This window comes from Mchenga conophoros, linkage group LG7 (genome assembly GCF_057382185.1).
Source record: "Mchenga conophoros isolate Kocher_MC1m ecotype Shallow Benthic linkage group LG7, M_conophoros_male_GT1.1, whole genome shotgun sequence".
Taxonomy (NCBI): domain Eukaryota; kingdom Metazoa; phylum Chordata; class Actinopteri; order Cichliformes; family Cichlidae; genus Mchenga; species Mchenga conophoros.
Window position 1 is genome coordinate 38,717,378 of NC_140532.1, and position 11,102 is coordinate 38,728,479.

An 11,102-nucleotide genomic window follows, 5' to 3' on the forward strand; every position below is an offset into this window, starting at 1 on the left:
TACATGAAAACTGGTTTGAAAATCAGTAGCAACAGGTCTTATGAAGTGATGAATCCAAATGAAAATGATTTGGTTCAAATCATCCTTAGTATGTAGAGGAGAGAGGTACAACAATGAGTGTCTACAGGCATCTGTAAAACATGATGATGGCTGTATGTTGGGGATCTTGTCAAAATGGATGGAATTATGAATGCAGAAAATTGTCATCAGATTTTTATGTACCATGCAATGGTACACCATCTGGAAAGTGTCTGACTTATAGCAGCTACATTTTTCAGTATGGCATCCCAAACACACTGCTAAAGCATACCTTGATAGGAAAACATACAATGGAACACTCCAGCCTTTTTTCCCCTAGTGCCTACTCAAGTCAGTTTCAGCCGTTTTCCATTACAACTGAGCACAACCTAATGTGCATGGGGTCGTTATAATGAGGCAACCAAGAGTCCTGTGACTGGCCAATCATTGGCATGTAGCCTGTTCACATCACATTTTTGGGTTGACTAAGGTCGTTTGGAAGTCCAGCCAAGGAGGTACTAAAAGGGTACCTAGTACAAGGTGCTACTACCTAATGAAAGAAAAAGTTGAGTCGAGCTGAGATGAGTTGAGTAGGTACTAGTGGAAAAGGACTATCAGTGATGGATTGGCCTCTCCAGAGTCTGGGCCCCACCATTATTGAAGCAGTGTCAGTTCATGTTGACGGGGAATGCAAAAAAAAAAAAAAGCAGTCAATATCTGGAGCACAGATGGATTATGTAATGCTAGTGTGCACACAGGGGGTAAATGTAGTCTAAGCCAGTGGTTCTCAAACAGTGGTACGTGTACCACTATTGGTACTTGGGCTCTCTAGTGGTACGTGGGAAATCTCCCAAAATTTTGTTTAAGATTAAAAATTATATCATTGTGGAGGTATGCAAAGATGACATGAGAGTTCCTGAGGCGTCTCCCGAGTGTGAGCTTTTCCTTATCGCCAGCTGTCGCGGCTGCCACAGAGCACTGGCGGGCTTGTTTCCCTGGTCCTTAAAAATGCAAGGCGGTAGACAGCGCCGTGCTGCAGGGCCTAAATGCTGATGGCAAAAACACAGCCCTTTTCCGCGGTGTCGCTGTGCCGCGATCCCAGCCACCATCGTTGAGTCAGAGGCTCCTCTGGGAAAATCGGTGGGGGCGCAGGAGATGCCGTTGGTGAGTCGGGAACTATTGCCTGGATGCTGAAGCTCCTAGTAGCCGGGAGAATGCGATCTACAAGTAATCCTTTGCGGCCAGCAGCGGGGAGTTGGCAAGGCCAGCTTGCACTGGAGCGGGAAACCGCCGGAGGAAGAGGTGAGTAAAGAGGAGTACCTCCGTCATCTGTTCTTAGCAAGGACAGCGTGCTCTCCATGAGCTCGAGGGCAGTACCATCACCCAGGCCAGAGAGAAAGGAGTTTCTCGGCTCGTTCTGTATCAAAGAGGGAGTAGCACTGCAGCAGCAGCACCTTGAGGGTGGAGGGATCCCGGAGGAGGGTCATCACACGACGGGTGGACAGCGGATCGAGCGAGGCCACCACATGATGGTATATTTTGGTCGTTGGCTGAAACGCCGCAAGGAGCAAACTGAGCTTCGACGTGCACGAACCACGAAGGAGGGTCGTGAAGCCAGAAATCTGGCAGCTTAACCACCACAGCAAAAATTAAAACGTACAGCTCTGTTATCACTTCTAACATAAATGAAGACAGGAAACTAAACAGCAGTGGCGTTTGTAGGGTTACTGAAGTTGGGCTAGCTGGTATATAGTGATGTGCTACATGGTGGCTAGCTACTGTAACGTGCAGTGGAGATGAAGCCAGCCGCGGAGGTGTGCAGATGGATAGCGAATGAGCAACAGCTTCCGACTTTCTAAAAAGTACTCATTTATTTATAATATCAAAAATAAGAGTGCTAAATTACATGTGCAAAACTTTATAAATAAAGATTAAAAAAATAAAAAATAAAAAAATAAGAGTGCTACCTCTACCACACATTACTAAAGAGCACACTAGTCCACGTACACACGGGAGCATCCATTACAGGAGGAGTGAGAAGAAGAACCAAAAAAGGGGGTGACACACCAGTCATGAGACAGGAGGCGCCGCCATGTGGTGATACACTGCATTACAATAGCAACTGTTACACTACACAACAATGGTTAGTATAACATAAACCAACATGTTCTCACTCCCAAAGCGTAACATTTTATGCTAGGTGACAAATCGTCAACATATTACGTTTTCGGCTACCCACCACGTTCCTAAATGACGACCTCGGAAAAAAGAGGAAATATGAGAACCGTCTGGACTCCATCTACACATGTTCGCTCTTTTTCTTCAAATTGCTTAGAAACACGCTATTTAACATCATTATAGTCCTGGTTAATATCAGGAATAAGGTTATGGTTAAGGCTAGGGATAAGGTTAGGTTTAGGGCTGGAATACAGGGCTGGAACGTCTATTCCCGCGGGAGCGTCATTGCACTGGATTCCAGCCATAACCCGCCGCGTACCATAAGAACGCCGAAGGTCTCCTTTCGCGTTCCTCAGGAACGCCGCGGGACGTGACAAAACATCGACATGTTACGCCTCGGGAGTGAGAACCGGCTGCATAAACACAGTGAAGCTGGAGGATGAACGCTAACGTTTTACCACTCAATAAAAGAATGTTTTAATGCAGTAAAGTTGTTATTATTATCACTTGTTACATCCTGTTTATGAGTTAAAATAAATAACATTCATATAAGAAATAAAATTGTCTCTTGTAAACTGTATATGGTGTTAAATAGCCCTATATTACTGTACTTTGATGTCAGTCATAAGGGTGGTACTTTAAGAGCCATATATTTTATGAGGTGGTACTCACTGTGAAAAGTTTGAGAACTACTGGTGTAGGCTTAAACCTGAAAGTACATATTCTTCTAAGACCTATTATTGTATCAGTGTGCTTTATGCACAATACAAGTACTTAAACAAAGTAAGAGCAAAATAGAAAGGCTGGTCAAGAGTTTGTTTAAAAAGTGAAAGCAGAGGGGTTCATCTTTATGCTCTTGACTTCAGATAAATCCTCTTTAAAAGGGATTACAACAGTGATTTTACTTTGGGCATTGAAATGCTTAGATGTTCAAACAATAATCTGTATGCTAATGAGTCTATTTGATATTTCATCTTAAGTCTATTTCTTTGTTGCCCTCTGATGCCTGCAATAAGCTATAAGGCAAAGCATGCATTTGGAATGGAAGTAGAAAATCTCTATTTAAAAGAACAGAATATGTGTTGCAACATTGAATAAAACTGAGTTACATCTCTGGAGGCGTTATATTAATCATATGAGCTTTTCTTTAGTGTCAGTTTCCAGAAGGCTGATGAGTATCTCAGGCTGACACAATGGCAACTGCGGTAACAGATGGGAACAGAGAATGAAACAAAAGATTGTTTCATGGTAAAATAAGAAATGCTAGAATACTATTACATACAGCATGAGGATGCAAATTTAAAAGAATTTAGCAATTTGATTCATTATTGATTCTCTTATTGTTTCTCATTGGATTCTCATTGGCTCCCCCTTCAGTCACCACCATCGCTAAGCAGCATATCAAAGACATTACATTTGTGCACATTAATTGCATGCTTTGTGGTCAAATATTTGTGCATGTTGAAAGTATGTCCACTCTTTGTTGTGAAGAGTTTTGCTGTCTTTACTCAAAAAAGTTATGTATTACACATTGCTTGTTGCCTTTTTTAAAAGTAATGAGTACGTTACTTAATTATTGCTGGAGAGAGTAATTTGTTACACAACTCATTGCATTACACATTTCTAATTTCGTTGTACTATTGTATTAGGTATGACTGTGCAATGACAGTAAAGAGTTATCTTATCTTATTACCTTCTAATTTCTCTGTAAAATAACCTGACAATTATTGTTAACAATATAAACCTCAGGCTACAGACCCATAGGCCAACACAAACGTCTGTCCTAATGAGGACACACATACAAGCTTTCTTGTAGTTTTTAGGTATGAACACAAAGTCAACAACACAAAACAACCCTGACCACAGAAACTTCAAAACGATCTCCACATTGATTCTACAGTAGAAACATAAACAGATCGTCACTGCCTTTGTTACCTGTTGAAGTTCAGGGTCTGGCTGCTGGGCTTGGGTCGGCATTCACTCAGCTTTAACATCATTCATTCTTGGCTAGCTTGGCGTTACCATGCTATCTGCACATATGCTTGCAAAGATCTAAAGTTCTCTCTCACTTTTGGACATTGTCTTCTGTTGTTTGACACTGCAATGTAATGTGTCATGTTTCTCGATGGCTACCAATAGTATGTGCTCAAGATGCAACTTGCTAAGAGACATTTAATGAAATATTTGTTGTCACATATACATATTTTTGACCTGTATGGAACAGAGAAAATTAAGAAAAAATTTAAACTCCAGGTTTTGGGGTTTTTTTGCCGTTAAAGATGTATGACATTTGAAAGATTTGAACCAGGAAAAAGAACAGTTCAAAGAAACCATTAAAAACCCATTGCGATGATATTCACATCTCTGATGAGTGTATATGTATGTTGTTTTGCGTTGTTTCATTATCTAACAATGAAATAATAGCATAATTTTCAAAACCTGTGTGAATCACGATCACATATGTGTTGCACTACAAATTTAACTCAATGTCAGTGTTGACTGGGTATGTTCATCTACAGTAATTGCCTCCAATGATGTTTCACAGAGGGCTAACATTTTGCTGAATTTCTTTACTACCAAACACTGGAGCTGCTGATTACACTGATTAGCACCTTCAACCAGAGAGTAGGGTGCAATCACTGAAATCACCTGCCGCTGTGTTTGGTTGGAATTAAATTATGGTTGCTCTTGAGCTTCGACGACATATGGCAGGAAACCACTGTGCAAGAAATATGAAAATCTATTAAGGCAGACTCAAATTTCAAACAAAATCCCAGTGATAAGGTTTAAAGAATAGAAGGCATAGGCATTTGAGAGGTGTACTAAGACACAACAGTGAAGTTAATAAAAATTGAGTCAATGGCATCATGAATCTAGGATATAAGGGAATTTCAAAATTTTCAAAATATAAAAAGCATCTTTTGTTTCACTTAAAAAAAATTATAAATAAAAGCAATATCTGGTGCCACATAGTTTCCACTTTTTGTGGCAAGCTTTTCCCTTACCTCTTTATGTATTCCATCCTACTGAATACTGAGAGCCTGCTTCAGCTGCGAGTGTGTTTTGATCCAGAGTGACATTCCTTAGTAAAGTGCTAATGGCGAGGCAGCGCTTTGGCAGAATTCCTTATTGTATTGAAGAGTTTTCGCCCCTGTGGCTTGTGGTGGAAGATCAGAAAAGTGTAATGGATTTAATGAGGCCAGTTGACTGTGAAAATAGTAGCATCTCCAGGAAGGTTCTGCAGCACAAAAAATGAAAAATACTCAACTGCAACTGCAGGCAAGAGTTTATATATTCATGTTTTAACTTTGCTAGACAAATATATGAAGCCATGGCATAACTTAAACTAGGACAAAGCCTTTTAGTAAAGTTGAATGTTGTTTTCTTCTTCTTGTGCTGCTTCTTCTAGAGGGCTAAACATACTTCCAATCAATGGCCAGTGGATCACTTTTAGTTACAACTGTGTCATTTGACTTTTCTCAGTGTTCTGTTTTGTCTTCCTTTTTCACATTGCACCGAAGATTAAGTGGCCGAGTACTTTCCCAACTCTGACAAATCAAAAATTTCTCCTGTGAGGAAGGTCCATTGGGAAATGAGCTACTGTGATAGACCAGCAACAAGCTAGTAAAATGGATTACCACTTAGTACCTTCCGAAAAAGCATCTACCTTTGCAATATTTTAGTATATGTGAAAGGATTTCTCTTTTCTCTGTGTGTCTTTTCTCTATTTACACAGACCAATAACTCTCTACTCCTTGCTTGCCAATAACTGTGTCTTTCCTGTCCGACAGGGCCTTCAAAGAGAACTTTGTTTAATTCATGTCCATACAGTTAACATGAGTCCAACAGATACGTCGATTTCGACAGGTTGTTCTAATAGTAGGGCTCAACCAGAGCCACCACAGAATCAACAGAAAGAGAAATGGGCCAAAATGTCTCCCGCAGAGAGCCCACTGGTCAGAATCAGAATCAGAATCAGAATACTTTATTGATCCCTGGGGGAAATTATTTTTTGTTACAGTGCTCCATTTTAAACCAACATTAAGACAAGACAGACAATACGCTAACTAAGAATAGTACAATATATACATATATATACATACATACATACATACATAAGTCACTTATAAATAAATATTTGGAAAAGAAACATGTGTAGCTGTAGCAGCAAACAGTGTGTTAAGTGGATGCATTGTACAGGGAGATGGCCACAGGCAGGAATGATTTCCTGTGTCGTTCAGTGGTGCTTTTCGGTAATCTCAGTCTCTCACTGAACGAGCTCCTGTGACTGACCAACATGTCATGGAGTGGGTGGGAGGTGTTATCCAACATTGTCTTTATCTTGGACAGCATCCGCCTCTCCGACACCACCTTGAGGGAGTCCAGCTCCATCCCCACAACATTGCTGGCCTTACGGATCAGTTTATTAAGTCTGTTGGCATCTGCGACCCTCAGCCTGCTCCCCCAGCATGCAACAGCATAGAGGATCGCACTGGCCACCACAGACTCATAGAAAATCCTCAGCATTTTCTGGCAGATGTTGAAGGACCTCAGTCGCCTCAAAAAATAGAGACGACTCTGGCCCTTCCTGTAAAGTGCTGTGGTGTTTTTAGCCCAGTCCAGTTTATTGTCAATGTGTACTCCAAGGTATTTATAGTCCTCCACAATGTCAACACTGACCCCCTGGATTGAAACAGGGGTCAAGTGTTTCCTGGTCTTCCTGAAGTCCACGATCAGTTCCTTGGTCTTTGCCACGTTGAGCTGCAGATGATTCTGCTCACACCACGTGACAAAGGAGTCGACCACAGCCCGGTACCTCTGTACTCTGTGTTACCAGCTGAGACAAAGCAACAATCAGCAATCAGACTATGCTGCACAACTGAAACTAACAGCTCGCCCTGTAGGGATTAGGTCCATTGTTTGAAGTCTAGACAGAGAAATACATTGATCTGCAAAGGATTTAACCCAAGCAAAAGTATAGCAATAAGAAGACTAAGCATCTAACTTGTGTTCGAATTCGGTCAGTGGAATAAAAAGACATTCAATATATTTCAAGTGAAACAACTTTATTCACAACCATCAAGTCAAAAATATTGTCTTTATGGTATTGTTTATCCTGATACACCATGTTTTGGCTATCTCGCAGCAATGCAAATTCTAATAGACACTATAAGTTTTAAGGAGCGTTAAAGTCCAATCCCTGACTAATGCATTGAGTAATAAGGTGATGTCATCTCTCCTTTAATAACAAATTCCATCTGCTTTATTTCATGTCCGTCTGAAATTTTTTCCGACAACTTATTGATAACGTTTCACGTTTTTCCTAACTATTCCATGATGACTATTAGTAAGTGATAACATTCCTATTCTGAAGTAAACAACATTCAATAGTCGAATGCAATTCTTCACTTCTGTTGTTTTATTATGTTTATCATAATAAAGAATTTTGTGTCTCTATTTTTAATGATTGAATCTGATGATGTGAAAAATTGCAGTGGGGGAAAAAAAAGCTGGAAATCGACATATAAACAGCTCACAACTTCACTCTCGTGATGAAGTAATAAACAGTGCATTTATTACTTTTCAATGATGTTTGACAGCGACACGGTGTTTAAAAAGTCATGAGTCCTAAGTGATAGAAAAGGATTTTTGTTTAATTGTGCATCATCATGCAGCTTCCAGTTAACAGTGTAAAGCTATTATGCGAGTGTATAATTTCTGTTAAAAAATGCCTAAATGAATAGAATAAAGGGCTGCATGAATATATGTATGAAAGGGTGAAAGTGGCCTGCGGCCTTAAAGAGTTTTGAGTGCTCATTAAGAATAGTGCTGTGTAAGTACCAAGAATCCTGCACATGCATATGAATTTAATTACACTTCTTTTTCTATCTCTCTTATCATGCAGGTAATTAAAGAGCTTACGAGACACAAGTAATGGCAACCCTGCTTGATTAATAATTACTGTGTGACTACTGGTAATATATCACATTACTGTACTAGAGATGTAACTTGATTAATGCTGTATAGAAATTTCTTTTACTTATGTATTAATCACATTATTTTATTGTATAATGCCTTGGTGCCACTGGATTTTAACAAGTCTCACACTCATACAGTAAGACAAATGGTGGGGGTCTAGTAAGGAAGTTGGGGGAAGCAGACAGCTCCACAGGAAGAATCTATTGTCTCTTTGAGGACTCTGGGAGGTAGCAAGGAAGTGTGAACCTTAAGGTGTAAATTTTGAAGTTTTATTTTCAAAATGTAAGTAGTGTTTTGTCTGTACTCGGTTTGTATTTTTCCCTCGTTTTTCTCCCTAATGCTTTTTCTCCCTGATGGACCCCCTATCTTTCCCCCCATCTGTTTGTGGTTCCATTTCACTGTTACACTGTTTTCAGAGCACATATTATATTCCATGTTTGACAACTCCTTAGAGCTTGAGTGTTATAATTGGGCAGAGGAAGATGTTCACTCTGTCAGAATCCACCCTAAAAAAAAAACCTTGCGCTGCATTGAAGCAACAATCAATAAAGAATTCCTTTTGCCTCTTGAGCTATCTTTTACTTTATTCTTCTTCTTTCCCATTTGTTTTATTCACCCACTTAGCTCCCACTACTTCTAATTAGGCTGCTGCTGCCACTTCAGTGTTGTGTGAGCGTTGAGTGTTGTACTCTCAAGCTTGTCCATTTATTCTGTGTGCATGGATGAATGCGCAGAGCCACTGGCATGTGTATCTGTGCATGAGTGTGTGTGTGTGTGGTTTAACACAGAACACAGATTGTAGCTATGACAAGTCAGCTAATTAGCTGCTCAACTAACAAATGTGCCGATAACAACTTTTTTACTTTTTACCAACAAAACTTTGATGAACAACCGAAATTTGGGATCAAAATAAGACTGACAAGTAATAAAGAAAAGATGAGTATATGTAGGTAATGAAGTGCCACAGGTGTAGAAATTGTTATAAATCTGTGTGTGTGTGTGTGTGTGTGTGTGTGTGTGTGTGTGTGTGTGTGTGTGTGTGTGTGTGTGTGTGTGTGTGACCTGATACAGCTAACAGTGGTATGGTAATGGTGTGTCAGTGACAGTAAAAAAAGAATTCTGGCATTGTGGAAAGTTATGTTGTTTCTGTGTGCCTTGTAATGCCATCATAGTACAGTACTGATGTTAAATGAGCTGGTTCTTGTGTAGGTTATCATCATAACACTTTACAGAAGTGGGGACTATTGACATTAGTGCTATAAAGCTGAGCTCTTGACACAGACAGGTAAACAACATAAATTTACAACATCATGGATTGTATCCAATTTCACATTTTAGTTTTACCTTGTTTTCACTTGCGTTTTGATCCATCTTAAGCATCAGAACTAATTAGTTATATTTAGGGCTCAATTAAAAAAATACTGTTGTTAAATTGAAACATAAACCCTACAACAGATTTGGCCCCAGTCACCCAAGCCTAGAGACCATTTTTCATCAGGACCAGGCAACCGTGTGTCCCTATGGGATAAGTTTTCCCTGAGCATTTGAGAGTGGCTGCTGAAGATACTTGCAGTTACTGCCCAGTCAGTTCCTAACACAGTCATGTATTCCCAAAGACCAGATTGTAGCTCATGGTAAATGGTTGCTGGTTTTTTGGAGTCACTAGGTGAAACTGCTTACAAAGAGGTATACAATGCTGCAGCGAAAACCTCATTGCAATATGTGTTGGTTGCAATAAAATTGTCACAGTCATCTGTAGGTTGTGTTAAGGTTCAAAATTGAGGAAGGAGAGTACACACCACCCATGGTCCAGAGGATCTTGGTCCAACAATGATTTTAATGAACACACGTGTGGGAAGACACTCTGTACGCAGACAGCCAGTAGTCCTCGACTTAATCAAAGCATGAACAGATATTTTATAGCATCAGGGTTTGATTTACTGACGCCCCTTCATGCGTCACAGATACATTTTATACATAGATCAGATCAACATCACCATGACTTTTCACCCAGAAAATCATCTTCTATTTTCATGGCTTGTACTTTCCGTTCTTGTCTCAAAGTGAATTGTTCCTCTTTTACCGAGACACTTTTGCAGTTACAGCCAGACATGAGTAACCTCTTCTCTAAATAAATTTAACTCATATGTGTGTGTGTGTCACGACCTCACATGCTCTTTGTGTCACCTCTTCACCTGTTGCACTTCTGACCTTTTACCAGACCAGAGGCTCACTGAGACTATGTGTATGTCTTCTACTAAATAAATGTTTTAATCAAGAACCTCTACTTAAAAGCTTAATATAAAATGATCTGATATATAAGTGTTTTGTAAGCATGTATTGCAATTCCTTCTATGTTCTAGTTTTCCCTCAGCATGAATCATCTAGACACTCTCACTAGATGAAGCTTAAGACCTTTAAAGAACCTGAACATCAACTCAAATAAGCACAGATATGCAATATGTATAAAATAGTTATAACTGCACCTGGAATACAAAGTTAATTTAATACCTGTGTGCATAAAACCTTAAAGCCTTCTTAAAGCTATCTGTTACATTGTTAAAGCCTCGTCTTAGCCTGCTGCTCAAAATAACTTCCTGCTTTCACTTCTGCATACAACTTCCTGTCAGCCTGCAACTCAGTCTTTCTGAAAGAGACACTGTTTAACCCCTGAATGCAATATAAACTCCAGATTATATTATTAATGCAATGGTAATGATGACAATTATTTAACAATAGCAGTAAAATAATTTCCCTGCTTCACAGTTGCATGGAAGGTGACAATTTCTCTCCAAACATTTGGCAGCTACTAAACTGCAAAGAGTGTGATGTAAACCAACAACAGAGGCCATTCAAAGTAAAGGTTGCATCTTTTGAAACTGTTGGTTTCAGCAATAATGCACAACTTCTACTTTGAAAGGATATGG